The sequence below is a fragment of the Dermacentor variabilis genome, chromosome 7 (assembly GCF_050947875.1).
Source record: "Dermacentor variabilis isolate Ectoservices chromosome 7, ASM5094787v1, whole genome shotgun sequence".
NCBI classification, from domain to species: Eukaryota; Metazoa; Arthropoda; class Arachnida; order Ixodida; family Ixodidae; genus Dermacentor; species Dermacentor variabilis.
Window position 1 is genome coordinate 27,394,456 of NC_134574.1, and position 17,608 is coordinate 27,412,063.

Genomic DNA, 17,608 nt, shown 5'->3' on the forward strand with positions numbered 1-17,608 from the left:
ATCGCGTGCCTCATAACCGCCTCATGATAAAGATACGCAACCTGCAGCTGGACAAACGTACTACGCAGTAGATCAACGCATTTCTAACAAATCGCTTTCAGTCAATTAAGTTAGGGAGCTTCTTATCAAGACCTACAGGTGTTGCTCCAGGAGTACCCCAGGGTTCGGTGCTGGGTCCACTGCTTTTCTTAATATATATATTGACATCACGTCAAACATAACATCTACAATAAGACTATTTGCCGAGGACTGCGTAATTTACCGAGCGATATCGAGCCTTTGCGACATCATTGCTCTCCAGACTGATCTTGATGATCTGACTCATTGGTGCGGCAGGTGGCAAATCGTAATTAACGCTGACAATACTAAACATCTCAAGTTTACTTCCGCTGCTAACACAAGTCCTAATGCCTATGCAGTAAATCATACTAGCATTGAAACTGCAGCGTCGGTAAAATACCTCGGTGTAAATTTTAGCTATAATTTATCCTGGAACTCTAATATTGAGCTGATTACTACGAAAGCCTTAAAAAAACTAGGTCTTCTAAAACACAGACTACACCATGACCACCAGGATACAAATCTTCACGCATTCAATATGCTAATCAGGCCGGTGATACAATACGTGTCAGTGATCTGGAACCCTCATTATACTGTCACGTGGTGCTGACGTTAAAGAACACAGTAGCAACACTGTGAAAGACGAAGCTAGCTTTTGTTGGGCGAACCTGTGCCCACAAAGACAGGCTACACTTAAAGCACAACGATAGCTGCGATAGCAGTCGGCGATCGTCGAAAGTCTGATCTGTGGGCCAAGCGCGTCGGCTTTTATACATACGTCGTCGAACGTTCGAGCGTAATCGCTGGGACCTGCGTGCCTTCCACAAAGTTTTACATTATTCGCGTCGCGAACACATGCGATCAGATTATACAAGGTTCGGTGACAGACAGCGGATGGAACCATGGATAACATTTCAGAAACTTTTTTTACATGCAGGCGCGTCCTGCGCTATGCGATAGCATTTGTTAGTTGGTGAGAAGTGGTCGCCCGATAAAGATAAAGAAGTAAACGTGTTATTACCCCCTTTTAAAAAGCATCGTCCCGATGCTATAAGAGAGCGAAACACAAAAGGACACCTAATAAACAAAAGTGACAAAACAACGAAAAGAAGCAAAGTCCAAAGATCATTACGCGAAGTCCCAAAGTTCATTAGCGCCGGTAGTACGGCTTGAGTCGCACAACGTGGACTATTTCAGGTCGTGAGCGGCGCCGCTGTGATAGCGAAATGCCGTCTGGCACGACCTCACAGTCCAGTGCGCCAATACGTCGGATGATCTTGTACGGTCGGAAATAGCGACGCAAAAGCTTCACGCTTAGTCCTCGTCGGCCTATAGGGGTGCAAACCCATACACGGTCACCGGGCTTGTACTTCACGAAGCGTCGTCGGAGGTTGTAGTGTCGGCTGTCGGTACGCTGATGGTTCTTGATCCGTAGGCGGGCGAGCTGTCGGGTCGCCCGCCTACAGTCGTGATAGGACGTGACGTCAAGATTCTCTTCGTTGGTGACGTGCGGCAGCATGGCGTCTCGTGCTCGACGTCTACGTACATTGCTAGCATGTTGGCGAGGGTCTTGTTCAGGCGCTCCGTGAGACCATTCGTCTGCGGGTGGTAGGCACTTGTGTTCCTGTGGCTTGTATGGCTGTACTGTAGAATAGCTTGGGTGAGCTCTGCTGTAAACGCTGTTCCTCTGTCGTTGATGAGGACTTCTGGGGCACCATGTCGCAGCAGAATGTTCTCGACGAAAAATTTCGCCGCATCAGCTGCACTGTCTTTCGATACAGCTTTAGTTTCAGCGAAGCGGGTGAGATAGTCCGTCGCCACGACGATCCACTTATTTCCGGAGATTGACGCCGGAAACGGTCCCAACAATTCCATCCCGACATGCTGAAATGGTCGGCAAGGAGGTTTGCTCGGCTGTAGTAATGCTGCGGGCCTTGTCGGTGGTGTCTTGCGTCGCTGGCAGTCTCAGCATGTCTTCATGTAACGGGCGACGTCGGCGGTCAGACGCGGCCAGTAATACTTTCCTGTATCCTCGACAGCGTTCGGGAGAATCCGAGGTACCCAGCGGTTGGATCGTCATGTAGAGCGTACAGTACTTCTGGACGCAGCGCTCACGGAACAACAAGAAGGTAGCTGCCACAGACTGGTGAGAAATTCTTCTTTACGAGCAGGTTGTTTTTAATGTGAACGAAGACCATCCGTGCTTAAATGCCCTAGGTACTACGTCGGTGTTCCCTTCCAAATACTTGACGAGGCCTTTTAGCTCCGGGTCTGCTCGTTGCTGTTTACTGAAGTCTTCTGCGCTTATTATTCCTAGGAAGGAGTGGTCATCCTCGTCGTCTTCCGGTGGGGGATGGATGGGGGCGCGTGATAGGCAGTAGGCGTCTGAGTGTTTTCGTCCGGACTTGTAGATTACCGTGACGACATATTCTGGCCGTCTGATTCTCCTCCTGGCCAGCCGTCCTGAAGGGTCCTTTAGGTTAGCTAGTCAACACAAGGCGTGATGGTCGCTGACGACTTTGAATGGCCTGCCATGTGGGTAAGGGCGGAATTTCGCTGTAGCCCGAATGATTGGGAGCCATTCCATTTCAGTCGTAGAATAATTGCCTCATGCTTTTGAGAGCGATCGGCAAGCATAATATATCACCCCTTCATGTCCGTCTTTCTTCTGGACTAGGACGGCGTCGAGGCCTAGGCTACTGGCGTCAGTGTGAATTTCGGTATCGGCGTCTTCGTCGAAACGTGCAAGTTCCGGCGGTGACTGCATGCGTCGTTTTAGTTCTTGAAATACGTCGGCCTGCGGCGTTTGCCACTTGAACTCGACATCAGATTTGGTTATATGCGTTAGCGGCTCAGCGTTGCGTGAAAATCCTTGACAAAGCGCCTGTAGTAGGCACACGCGCCAAGGTATCTACGCACTGCCTTCTTGTCAATGGGCTGCGGGAACATTGCGATGGCAGCTGTTTTCTGCGGGTTAGGGCGTACTCCGGATTTGCTGATGACGCGGCCTAGGAACAGAAGCTTATCGTAAGCGAAGCGTCACTTTTCTGGCTTCAGAGGGAGCCCTGAGGATTTGATGGCGTCTAGTACTGTGTCAAGCCGCCTAAGGTGATCGTCGAAATTTCCGGCGAAGACGAGGGCGTCATCCAAGTAAACAAGACAGGTCTGCCACTTCAATCCTGCTAACAGTGTGTCCATGACGCGCTAGAACGTTGCAGGCGCCGAGAAAGTCCAAATGCCATGTCTTTGAACTGGTAGAGGCCGTCTGGCGTGATAAAGGCAGTCTTTTCGCGATCTCTCTCGTCAACTTGTATTTGCCAGTAGCCAGACTTTAGGTCCATCGCCGAGAAGTATTTAGCATTGCAGAGCCGTTCTAATGTATCGTCTATCGTGAAAGGGGGTATACGTCTGTCTTCGTGATCTTGTTCAGTCGACGATTATCGACGCATAAACGTAGATTTCAGTCCTTTTTCTTCACCAGGACAACAGGAGCTGCCCACGGGCTTTTTGACGGCTGGATGATGTCGTCGCGGTGCAGTTTGTTGACTTGTTGCCTAATAACTTCACGTTCTCGCGTCGAAACTCGGTAAGGGCTCTGGCGGATTGGTTGAGCGCACTCTTTGGTTATTATGCGATGCTTTGCAACTGGTGTTTGTTGAATCTTCGATGATGTCGCAAAGCAATCCTTGTAACGTTCGAGAAGACTTCTGAGCTGTTGCTGCTTGCTGATGGGGAGACTTGGTTTTATGTCGAAGTCTGGTTCGTGAACTGTGGTCGCCGGGGTAGATGCGGTAGAACCGGAGAGAACAAACGCATTACTGGTTTCCAGAATTTCCTCGATGTACGCGATCGTTGTGCCTTTGTTGATGTGCTTGAACTCGTGGCTGAAATTTGTCAGCAACACTTTAGTTCTTCTTTCGTGCAGTCGAGCAATCCCTCTTGCGACGCAAATTTCACTTTCTAGCAGTAGACATTGGTCACCCTCGATGACACTTTCTACGACGGCAGGTGTTTTGGTGCCGATGGAAATGACAATGCTGGAGCGAGGCGGGTTGCTGACTTGACTTTCGAGCATGCTTAAGGCATGAGAGTTCTTAAGACTACGAGAGCTCTCCGGCGGTATCGCTCGATCTTCCAACAGCGTTATCGACTTCGAATTCAGGTCGATGATTGCGCCGTGTTCTTTCAGGAAGTCCATGCCGAAAATGACCCCTCGTGAACACTGTTGGTAGATAACGAAGGTGGCAGGCTAAGGCCGGTCATGAACGGTAATTCTTGCCGTGCAGATTCCAGTCGGCGTAATGAGGTGTCCGCCAGCGGTCCGAATTTGAGGGCCTTCCCATGCAGTTTTAACTTTCTTCAACTGGGCGGCGATGTGTACACTCGCTATGGTGTAATCGGCCCCTGTGTCGACTAAGGCGGTAACTGCGTGGCCGTCCAGAAGTACGTCACGGTCGGTGGTTCTTTGGCTCGCGTTACAGTTAGGTCTTGGCGTCGGATCACGGCTGCGTCGCGTTGACCCGTGGCTGGTATGGGACGTCGTCAGGTCGTCTTTCATCGTCGTATTCTTTGCTTCCACATTTCGCCGGGATGGCGGCGTGTTGTTATGTCGTCGAGGTGGTTACTTCGGCGTCTTCGTCGGCGGCGGAGGATCTTCGTCAGTTCGACGAACAGCAACCGCACCTGCATCGGTTGCTGCTGTTAGTTTTCCGGATAGGGGCTCGCGGATCGGCCCCGGGCTGTGCCAGGGTATGGACGGCGCTGCGGCGACAGGTAGCGGCCTGGTGACAGCAAACGGGACGGTCGTCGAGGGCTCCACTGAGTCGCGGCTAGGTAATCGGCGATGTCACGTGGGCGCTCCCCAAGCTGTGGACGCGGCGCGTTGACGGCGAAGCCTCTCAGTCGCAAGTCGCGATTTGGGCATCAGAGGTACACATGACCAGCTTCTTCGCAGTGATAGCAGAGCGGGCGGTGGTCGGGGGCTCGCCAAATGTCCGTCTTCCTCGTGTAGGTGCGCTGGGCGACGCGTGGCCGTGCTGGTGGCGGCGGCGGTGGACGACAGAATTATGGCGTTACAGGGCCCTGGCTCGGTCGCGGAGGTGGACCTTGACGGCGTGCAACGGTGGCGGAGGTCATCGCTTCCGGCTGGGGATGCGGTATTTGAGGTTGCACCTCAGGAACTCCCAGCGACCGCTGAACCTCATCTTTTTCGATGTCAGCGACCCAAGCTACTTGAGGCTGCGATGAAAGCAAGACCTTGCGCAATTCTTCGCGCACAATGGCCCTGACGGTATCTTGGAGATCAATGGAGCCCAGCGCTTGGATGCGGCACTGAGGCGTGAGCACTTGACGGTTACATTCCCTAGTGCGCATTTCTAAAGGTTTCTCAATCGTCGTAGCCTCAGTGAGGAACTCAGTTACGGTCTTCGGTGGGTTTCGGATTAGTCCGGCGAAATGTTCTTGCTTTACGCCTCGCATCAAGAAACGTACTTTTTTCTCTTCGGACATTTCCGGGTCGGCGTGCCGGAAAAGACGGGTCATCTCTGCCGTGAAGATGGCGATGGGCTCATTTGGCAGTTGGCCTCGGGTTTCCAGCAGAACTTCGGCCCTTTCTTTTCGGGGAATGCCCGTGAACGTCCTCGGAAAGTTACTGCGGAACTGGTCCCATGTTGCAAGGGTGGACTGCCGGTTGTCGAACCAAGTCCTCGCGGCATCTTCCAAGGAGAAGTACACATGTAGCTTATCCTCAGATGTCCAGTTGTTGAAGGTCGAGATCCTTTCGAAGGTTTCTAGCCAGGTTTCCGGATGCTCCGACGTAGCTCCACGGAAGGTATTGGGCTCTCTGGGTGATTGAAGTACGACGGATGACACTGGGGCTGCCATAGTGGTTGTCTTGGCCACAATGTTTTTGGTCTTCTCAGGTAGAAGTCCGTGCACCGGGGGCAGCTGCTGTGGACGACGGCTTGCTCTATGGTCCGGGAGTACGATGGTGCTCTCTTTGCGGTCCGGGCTTTGACCACGGCTTGTCGGGGGCGTCTGGTACATGGATGAAAAGCACCTCCGCCAGATGTCAGGTGGTATTGACGTTAAAGAACTCAGTAGCAACATTGTGAAAGAGAAAACTAGCTTTTATTGGGCGAACCTGTGCCCACAAAGACAGGCTACACCTAAGGCCCAACGATAGCGGCGAACACAGTCGGCGATCGTCGAAAATCTGATCGACTGGTCAATCGCGTCGGCTTTTATACATACGTCGTCGAATGTTCCAGTGTAATCGCTGGGACTCGCGCGCCTTCCACAATGTTCCAAGACATGCGATCAGATTTTACAAGGTTCGGTCACAGACAGCGGATGGAACCATCGATAACATTTCAGAAACTTCTTTTACATGCAGTCGCGTCCTGCGCTGTGAGATAACATTTGTTAGGTGGTGAGAAGTGGTCGCCGGATAAAGATAAAGAAGTACACATGTCAATACCTATCTTATTAACCTGTTGGAATCTATACAAAACAAGGCTGCTCGATTAATCTTTTTCCGTTACTCTCGGTATCAAAGTGTAACAGCACTGAAAATATCGCTCCATCTCCCGCCTCTGATTATGCGCAGAAAATTCAGCCATTTATCCTTTTTCCATACCTCTACCACAGCAACACACCATTTGGAAGTTCACATCTTCTCCCGGCGCCGCACACATCGGCTCGTGTAGATTATATGAAGAAGACTAAAGCCATTTTCGCTCGGACAGAACGATACAAATACTCACCTTTGGTCCTGGCTATCGAAGAGTGGAATTCCCTTCACTCTTGCATTGCGGCTATCGGCTAAACATCAGTTCAAACAGCTCTTTGGTTATACTTACAAAATTCCAATGTAAAATGATGTGCGTCGTTCTTTTTTCTTTTTTTAGTGTGTGCGCGTCGGCCGTATCGTTCCGTGATATGTTAGATGCCATGTTTTGCAACTTCTGAAGGTGCCATTTTTGTTTTGTCTTGTGGGATTTGCTAAATGTGCAATTTTCCAATTCCTGTTCCTAGCCATTTTTATCCTTATTACCTTGTAGCTGTCTTCTTAGCTTGTTTATTTGTGTCTCAGCCGTTTATAACATGTGTTGCACATTTACAAGTTTTCTTTGACGAATCCCCCTATGTAATACCCGCATTGGGCCTTTAAGGTATTGAAATAAAAAGAATAAAAAAAACCAAAAATTGTGAACCTCAAAACCCTAGAAAAAATTTCATCTTTGTAAACACCTCAAATAATGTACTGTGATAGAATCCATTGGAATTATACTATCAGTTCAGTTTCCTAGGAACTGCATACATGTCGTGCTATGACACAAAGTGCTTGTGTGGCATTTCGGGTGCTCATGTGGCATACCTAACTTGGAAACCTGTTAGCATGCCCAAGAGGCTTTATTACCTGTAAGAAACTCGATGAAAATGTCAATACAATCAAACCATCTGCCTTCTGTTGAAGTTATGGCCAATGACGCATTCATTTAAGAGTAGGAGAAAGAAATTTGTGTATTAAGCAATATAAATTACAATCTTTGGCATGATACTGTGATCCATGATCCAGTCACATCTTCTGAGCATATACCTCTGCACGGGCATACTTAACTACAAGCCAAAAAAAAAAAGGAGACAGTCCAACTGGGTAACGTTTCAGCAATAAATATAGACATCATTCGGGATATGTACATGAATGCATCATGTATGAACATGTCATAAAAGAGAACGTACTGCTGCTGGCACGCTGCTGGCACGAGCAGCAGTTATGACTGTTTAATCGTTTACCATACCATAAAATAAAACATTGTATGAAGGTGCTGATTTGTATTGACAAGCTGCCCTTAATTATAGATAAACCGCATTAAGTATTGACTTAGATGGTTTGAGCAAATATATTAAACAGACAAATAATACACATTTGTTATTTTTGCCTAATATTGCTGCATCTACTTATTTGCAGCATACACCTGGGGCACCTTTGGGACGAATGACACAAAGGTCAAGGCCAGCGTGGCGACCATGCTTGCCCAGGGGAAGTAGTGTAAATATCTAGTTTGTTTCCGTAATAGCATTAGACATGCATTTTAAGGAATTCATATATTATATCATGCCATAAAAACAGTTAATTCATTGCCGGTGCACTTGTTTTATTTTTGCAAGGCATGATTCAGCGCTAAATTCTTTGTTTATGCAACATATATGAAAGTCCAGCTAATTATGGAACATTCTTAATCTACTAACTTTAATGCATAAGTGCAGATTAAAAGCAACATGTGCAGATGCATTAATGCACTCAAATTTTTTTGCTACCACATGTAAACAAAAATGTAAACTAAATAGTAGATAGCCTATAGCTATGGAGTTATGGCCTTATACACTCTTTGTAGACTTGTCTATAAAATGTCTGTGTCTGTAGACTGTGTATAGAATAATGAAAATTCATGTTTGTTGACAAATGTCTGCAGAATGGCATAGAAAAAAGTGTATCGGAATATAAAGTTCTGTTTTTGTAGACTGAAGTCTAAAGAATGCCTATAGACTATATATAGACATTTGTCTATATACATTCCATAGAGTTCATTCTACAAAAGTAGAACTGTATATATAGTTCTACTTTTGTAGATTGAAGTGTATAAAATGTCTACAGGTAAATGTGTATAGGTAGTCTATAGACATTCTATGGACTTCAGTCTACAAAAATATAACTGTAAAACCCTATAAACTTCTGTCTGTAAACATTCTGCGGACATTTGTCAAAAAACGTGAATTTTCATTAATCTATAGACAGTCTTTAGGCTCAGACTTTTTATAGACCAGCCTATTAAAAGTGTAAGGCCATAAGTCCATAGACCATCTATAGACTAGTCTATAGGAATAGTCTATAGATAGTGTATAGACATTTGTCTATAGACATTCTATAGACTTCAGTCTACGAAAGTAGATCTAACTATAAGCCTATACACTTGTCTATAGACATGCTGCAGACAATTGTCAGCAAAAAAAATTTCATTAACTTATAGACAGTCTATAGACACTATATAGACAGTCTATTGACTCAGACTTTTTATAGACTAGTCTATAAAAAGTCTATGGCCACAAGTCTATAGACTAGTTTAAAGAAATGTCTATAGACAGTCTATAGAATCCGACTTTTTATAGACTAGTCTAAAGAAATGTCTATAGACAGTCTATAGACTTCATAGAGAAATGTCTATAGACTGTCTATAGACTTTCTTAAAAAGATTTGTAAGGGTACGACCAGCATTGTACACCTAAAGCTTTCGTCGGCCTTCAAAGAAAATGTGTTCTGTTCAGGGGTGCGATTGCGACAACCGTACGGCTGGCCTTTTCCTGCATCGCTTTTTGCTCTGGAAGCTCGAAACGTCCATCAAGTCGAATAGCGGGACATTTGAATATGCAGCTCTAATGGCAGGCCACCAAAACAAATTTCGCGACTTGAAAACCAAATTAGGTTACGTCTGTTCTGATATGGCATCACATTATTTTAATTCCGCTGGAAGTGTTCCCTCCACATACAGATGGCGCTAAGCCCCATGAAACACCGATGAACCACCATGTTTTGAACATATGGGTTCTTATGGAAGCTTCGCTACCAGGTATATTTACCTTGCTTCATGCGCCAGCAAGACGTGCCGGCCATGCGCTCCTAGTATCGCGTTTCAATGGGTGGGCACTGTTCGTTGGCCGAATATCACCAGCATAATTTTTTTTCTTTTGTTCGCGGCACGGCAGAATCTACCATCGATAAATTCGATGCCAATCTGGCTCGACCGCCGAAAATGCAGCGTGTGACAACCGCATAAGATTGGCGTATACGAGAAGTGCAGCGGTAACGTAGAGTTTGAACACCCGCCTCGCGTGCAAGAGGTCCCTGGTTCGAATCCCGGTGCAACGCAATTTTCCACCGGATTAAAAGAAAAGTCCGCGTGTTGATAAAATTGCATAAACAGCCCTGGAGTGTGGCCTGATCCCGGTGACTAGAACCGGTAACGCACTCCCTCGCCAAAGCAGGATTGGCCACCCTGGTGCAGTACTTGGCCACAACCTCCTATATTAACACAACAATCAAACCCCGGCCCTCAGTCCCCAGCAGCTGCGAAGCAACTTACCAGGCCGGCGGTCAGACCTGCGACGCAGCAGAGTGTGCTAAGAATACCTGGGTCCGAACAGGCCGCCATTGGAATCTGGACCTGGCAACGTCTAACACTAGAACGTTATCTAGTGAGGCGAGTCTAGCAGTGCCATTGGAGTAATTAGAAGGAAGTAAATGGGATATAACAGGGCTCAGTGAAGTTAGGAGGACAAAAGAAGCATATACAGTGCTAAAAAATGGGCACCTCCTGTGCTACCGGGGCCTAGCGGAGAGACGAGAACTAGGAGTCGGATTCCTGATAATTAGGAATATAGCTGGTAACATACAGGAACTCTATAGCATTAACAAGAGGGTGGCAGGTCTTGTGAAAGTTAATAAGAGGTACAAATAACGGTTGTGCAGGTCTACGCCCCAACATCTAGTCATGATGACCAGGAAGTTGAAAACTTCTATGGAGACGTGGAATCGGCGATGGGTAGAGTGAAAACAAAATACACTATACTGATGGGCGACTTCAATGCCAAGGTAGGCAAGAAGCCGGCTGGAGACAAGGCAGCGGGGGAATATGGCATAGATACCAGGAATAGCAGGGGAGAGTTATTAGTAGAGTTTGCGGAACAGATTAATATGCTGATAATGAATACCTTCTTCCGCAAGCGGGATAGCCGAAAGTGGACGTTGGGGAGTCCGAAAGCTGAGACTAGAAATGAAATAGACCTCATACTCGGCGCTAACCCTGGTATCATAGAAGATGTGGATGTGCTCAGCAAGCTGCGCTGCAGCGACCATAGGATGGCAAGAATTCGAATTAGCCTAGACCTGAGGAGGGAATGGAAGAAACTGGCTCATAAAAAGTCGATCAATGAGTTAGTAGTAAGACGGAAAATAGAGGAATTCCAGATCAAGCTACACAACAGGTATTCGGCTTTAACTCTCGAAGAGGACCTTAGTGTTGAAGCAATGAACGACAATCTTGCGGGAATCATTAGGGAGTGTACAATAGAAGTCGGTGGTAACTCCGTTCGACAGAATACCAGTGAGCTATCGCAGGCGACGAAAGATCCGATGAAGAAACGCCAATGTATGAAAGCATCTAACCCTACAGCTAGAATAGAACTGGCAGACCTTTTAAAGTTAATCAACAAGCGTAAAACAGCTGACATAAGGAAGTATAATATGGATAGAATTGAACATGCTCTCAGGAGCGGAGGAAGCCTAAAAGCAGTGAAGGAGAAACTGGGAATTGGCAAGAATCAGATGTATGCGTTAAGAGACAAAGCCGGCAATATCATTACTAATATGGATGAGATAGTTCAAGTGGCTGAGGAGTTCTATAGAGATTTATACAGTACAAGTGGCACCAACGGCGATAATGGAAGAGAGAATAGTGTAGAAGAATTCGAAGTTTTACAGGTATTGCCGGAAGAAGCAAAGAAAGCCTTGGGAGCGATGCAAATGGGAAAGGCAGCTGGGCAGGATCAGGTCTCAGCAGATTTGTTGAAGGATGGTGGGCACATTGTCCTAAGAATCTGGCCACCCTCTACACGCCATGCCTCATGACCTCAAGCCTACCGGAATCTTGGAAGAACGCTAACTTAATCCATACGAAAGGGGGCGCCAAAGACTTGAAAAATTATAGACCGATCAGCTTACTCTCAGTTGCCTACAAACTATTTACTAAGGTAATCGTAAATAGAATCAGGAACACCTTAGACTTCTGTCAACCAAAGGGCCAGGCAGGATTCCGTAAATGTTACTAAGCAATAGACCATATTCACACTATCAATCAGGTGATAGAGAAATGTGTGAAATATAACGAACTCTTATATATAGCTTTCATTGATTACGAGAAAGTGTTTGATTCTGTCGAAACCTCAGCAGTCATGGAGGCATTACGTAATCAGGGTGTAGACGGGCCGTATATAAATATACTGAAAGATATCTATAGCGGCTCCACAGGCACCGTAGTCCTCCATAAGGAAAGCAACAAAATCCCAATAAAGAAAGGCGTCAGGCAGGGCGATACGACCTCTCCAATGCTATTCACAGCGTGTTTACAGGAGGTATTCAGAGACCTGGATTGGGAAGAATTCGGGATAAAAGTTAATGGAGAATGCCTAATAACTTGCGATTCGCTGATGATATTGCCTTGCTTAGTAACTCAGGGGACCGATTGCAATGCATGCTCACTGACCTGGAGAGGCAAAGCAGAAGAGTGGGTCTAAAAATAAATCTGCAGAAAAATAAAGTAATGTTTAACAGTCTCGGAAGAGACCAGCAATTTACAATAGGTAGCGAGGCACTGGAAATGGCAAGGGAATGCATCTACTTCGGGCAGGTAGTGACGGTGGATCCGGATCATGAGAGGGAAATAATCAGAAGTATAAGAATGGGCGGGGGTGCGTTTGGCAGGCATTCTCAGATCTTGAACAGCAGGTTGCCATTATCCCTCGAGAAAAGTGTATAACAGCTGTGTCTTACCAGTACTCACGTATGGGGCAGAAACCTGGATGCTTACGAAAAGGGTTCTACTTAAATTGAGGACGGCGCAACGAGCTATGGAAAGAGGAATGATAGGTGTAACGTTAAGGGATAAGAAAACAGCAGATTGGGTGAGGGAACCAACGCGAGTTAATGACAGCTTATTTGAAATCAAGAAATAGAAATGGGGGGCGGGGCATGGGCACGACATGTAGTGAGGAGGAAAGATAGCCGATGGTCATTAAGGGTTACGGACTGGATTCCAAGGGAAGGGAAGCGTAGCAGGGGGCGGCAGAAAGTTAGGTGGGCGGATGTGATTAAGAAGTTTGCAGGGACGGCATGTACACAATTAGTACATGACCGGGGTTGTTGAAGTATGGGAGAGGCCTTTTCCCTGCAGTGGGCGTAACGAGGTTGACGACGACGACGATACGATAACATTCTCGCAGGGGGAAAGGGCCGCCCCAACCCCTTTCCCCTTGTTGATCTCTTCTTTCCATTTCGCGCTAGGTCACGTGGCCTCTTTTTAGTGAATTCCGACAACGACGGCATAGGATCCTCATAAGCAGCTTCGCTGTAAAAAAATTTGATGGAGCGCGTACGCCCTCCTGCTGCGAAGGCACTGTTAGCCGAGGTGTATGGGTGCGGGCACCAATAAAAAGCAGGAACGCGAGGTTTAACACCCCTTGCCAATTCCGAATTAAGCGGAAAAGGATGATAAATGTAAGGAGTGAGAGGCTTCGGCAGTAGGAGAAAGTGAGTCATTATTGCCGGCTGCTCAAACGTGCCTAGGCGCTCAGAGGCAATTGTGGAGAGGTTGAGAGGCAGCGAAAGGGTGGCAGTAGGGACATATACAGGGCGAACATTGGGTGCTGTCATGGAGCGAACAAGGGAAAAGGCCGAGGAAAATGCGCGCTGTCCCAACCTTGTAGTGTTATAGCATGTGGGCTAAAAACGTGTTAAACAGGAAAGGGGCAGGACCAGCACAATGCCGGGCGAAACGGGTGGACGACTTGCGCGAGATGTGCCCTCAGGTAGAGCTTGTGGTGCATACAGCTCCCGAGGGGCCTTTACGTGGGAGCAACATAGAAAGAGCTGTTGTGGGTGCAAATAAGGCTATGCGGATTAAACCTAGAGAAAGGCTTCGTGGTCGTTGACGTAAACGGAATTGAGAAGATATGGTGGCTTTCAACAGGACGGGAATCCCTTTCATTTACAGGCTTGCACGAGAAGTGGGCTGGCAACTTGCTGATCGCGCAGTTGCTTTTTTTTTGGGGGGGGGGGCACGGGGGCTAGGATGCCAGGCCAGGAAGTAGTGAAGAAGGTCCCCTAGGGGAACCTCAGAGTAGCATCGCCATCAATAACAAAAAAGAAGGAAAAAAAACAGAGCTGGCCATACAATAGGTTGCAAAGCATACGTAAAAAGGAAAAGTGAGTAGAGATTGAGGAGCAGGCAAGTAGAGATCAGCTAGGGGTATATACAGTTACAGAAATACATCTCAAAGACACGAAAGAACCACTAGTGATTGAGAATTATATTTGGGAAGGGTGCAATGAAACTAAATCGGAACGAAAGACTTGTAATGGTCATCCATCAGAGAGGCAAATGCAAAAGAATAAATTGAAAATATCAAAAACTTTTTTCGTTAATATACACAGTGAATAGAAAGAAAACTTGGCTGAGCGTAGTCTATTTGTGGACCGGAAATAATTGCAGTGAGAAGAATCAAAAGTTGGTGGAATGCCTAACTGATATTAGAGGTTTCGGAAATGTCGCTGAAACTATTCTATGACAGGAATGACAGGTGATAGGAATGCCCAAATACAGTATATAGATGGCTATACGGGAAGTCATTGAACGAGAAGTCAATGCTAGGTGTTTGTGTGATAACATCGTTGTCGTGAATACAAGGCCTAAACGTAATTGGCAGACGAGGTGGTGGTGACGTTGACGGACACAGTAGCAACACTGTGAATGACGAAACTAACTTTTATTGGGCGAACCTGTGCCCACAAAACAGGCTACACTTATAGCACAACAATAGCGGCGAACACGGTTGGCGATCGTCGAAAATCTGATCAGCGGGTCCAGGGCATCGGCTTTTATACAGCAGTCATCGAATATTCCAGACTAATCTTTGGGACCCGCGTGCCTTCCAAAAAGTTCTATACCATTCGCGTCACGCGATGAAATCAGAAAACACAAGGTTCGGCGACAACAGACAGCGGATAGAAGCATCGATAACTTTCAAGAAACTTCGGATACATGCAGGCGCGTCCCGCGCTGTGCGATAAGATTTGTTAGGCGGCGAAACGTGGTCGCCGGATAAATATAAGTACACGTGTCAATATATACAGAGAGAACAATCTATAGTCCAAATACTGGTTCAGGGGGGTCTCCTTGGACGTGTTTTTGTGTAGCTACGGATTTTCGCCCAGTTTGCTGGTTTTTCCCCACAACATGAACCATGTTGCTTATGGACCGCTTTTGCGGTTCATAACCACTACTGGCGCCCATTTACAAGGTCCATCGCCATCTACAGCCTCCTGCTCCGTCGTCCAGCCTTGTGCGGCGTCGCCAGCGCGAGTGCCCCCGTGGCACTCGCCGCGTCGACATGGAACATGGCAGATGAGCATTACCGATGCAAGTGTCATCCAAGCCAAGAGCGTCTCCTTCGCCGGGACGAGTGGAACGAGCGAAGGCGGTATCCTGAGGTTGGATACCGCCAGCATGGAGCACAACAGCCCTGCTCACACGGTGCACACCTCAGCCAAGAGAACGACGGAAGCTACTGGCTTTTCATCGGATGAAAATGTAGCCCCAGCTGCGCCAAAAAGACGTCGCTCATTACAAGGCCTGCCCGGACGACCGACACATGCCTCTCCGGTGTCGCCAACGACATCGTGGTGTAAAGTGGTTATCAAGTCTCGTGCTAGGTACAACATGTCCACTTTGCAACCGTATCAATCAAGCGGCTCTGGACGCCTACCTCGAGACTACCCGATTTCCCCCCCCCACCCAAGGTTTCGCTCTACACAAACCTACCAATAGGGTCCCAGTATGGGTGCCTACTATGGCACTAGTTTATAAGCTCGAAGAACTGCAACAGATACAAGTCTCGGAAGAATGTGTCCTTCCAGTCCAGGCGTACCTAGCCAGGGGTACTGACTGAATGCGCTATGTGGTTAATGGAGTTGACCATGACGAAGAACCCGAAAGGCTCTCGCAGGAACTATTGTGTCCCACACACAAGGTCGTGACTGCGCGCTACCTAGGCAGTGGTCGTACATGTCCAATCACACTTCAAGGTCCTAATTCACCACCTGAACGTTTCTTGTAGTACGGTTGCGTACTGCGCCCGCGTCGGTTCAAGCCTTCCATTGCGTACTCCTATATTTGCTTTAGACACGGACATCCTGCCCCTACCCACGCAAGGACAACATCATGGAGCCTGAACCATCTGTATCGTTTATATGCGGCCTATGACAAACAAAGGATCAACACACCACTTTCATAATGTGCCCTACGAAGTTGAAGGCCACTAAGAAAGCACGGCAACGCCGTTCTCGACAGCCACAAAGGACCCCTCGAGATCCGTTAATGAGAAAATCCCTGTGTACCACCGTTACGCTATTCTGGCCTCGCTGGAAGAGGACGCTAGTCCCGCGACAATAACAAGTGGAGCGACAAGTGATGCTGGCACTACTACATTTAGCGCAGCTCTTCGATCGTCGACTTCACGACCACAACCGGCATCACAATCAATGGAAGACACGCCACTTACCTTGGTGAACAAAGAGTTCGAGATCGACGCTCGCCTAGCCATCCTTAAAGAGAAAGTGCAACGTCTCTCTCAAAGAATGCCCTACAGTGTTCCGGCTTCATGACGGAGCGCGGTCGTCGCATTCGTCGTCGACGTTTATTCTTGCGCATATCGCCAAGCCAGCATATATGTCGAAACCTCTCTGACCCCAAAGACTCTTGTGCTTTCTTCCGCAACGGCTTCAGCATCTCACCTTGGTTCTGCAGGCCAACGTTAATCTTTGATGGCTGCTAAGTCTTTAAGTGTGCCAGAAGGTATTTTGCAGTGGAACTGCCGCGGCATGGCTGGGAAGGTCGGACACCTGTGCCAGAATCTCAGATATGAGAAGCTGTATGTTTTGGCTCTGCTGCCTCAATAGTATAATGGCCTGTTACCCATTTCAGGATTTGCGGCAAAATCATTGCCTTCAATGTTGGACCGTACGAGTGCTACGCCCAATGTACCTCCAGGAAAGGCTGCGGTTTATGTAAGATCCACTCTTCGTTAGACCCGCGTTGATCTTTTACGGTGGTGAACCTTATGGGAAGAAGTCGTGGCCGTATTGGTTCTTCTCCAAAGCACGCACGTTATCATCGTTTCATAACGGAGATCTGGCGCCGACGTGGCTACCAGAAATTTAAGCCTACTTTTCATGCAGATGACGTGCGCTGCTTAAGTGTTCGCCAACTTGACGTGTCCCCTAAGCGCCGAGAACGCCGGATTGACCGACAGCTGTACGGCCCTTCGCTTTCCGGTTCGACGCGGAGCACTGAACACGACACCTTTCGACTTTGACGGCACCTGCCCAACTCTTCGCTTCACGGATCCACAAAGAACACTGGACGCTACAGCGACACCTGTGGTTGATCAACTCGTCTGCTGGCAATAGGGGTTAGCCTCGGACAGAAAACTACATAAGCAGCTGCCTCGCCACGCCACTCTGGGATCTGGCGCCGACATGGCTACCAGAAATTTACGCCTACTTTTCATGCAGGTTAGTTACTCCTGTCGTTTTGTGAATGGCAAGCCATTTAAAAAATCGGTGTCAGATCCCATTGCATGCTTACTATTCGCTGCAAGCAAACTGTGTTATTTTGGGTTAAGTTGCATTTTTACCCCTGGTTGTCTGTCTAAGATT

General features: G+C 47.7%; 1 protein-coding gene across 2 annotated transcripts in view; it reads right to left on the minus strand.

Annotated features, from left to right (window-relative positions):
• Positions 1–17,608, minus strand: part of LOC142588989 (uncharacterized) — a 289,540-nt gene that overhangs the window by 156,796 nt on the left and 115,136 nt on the right. The gene's annotated exons all lie outside the window — the stretch shown is intronic.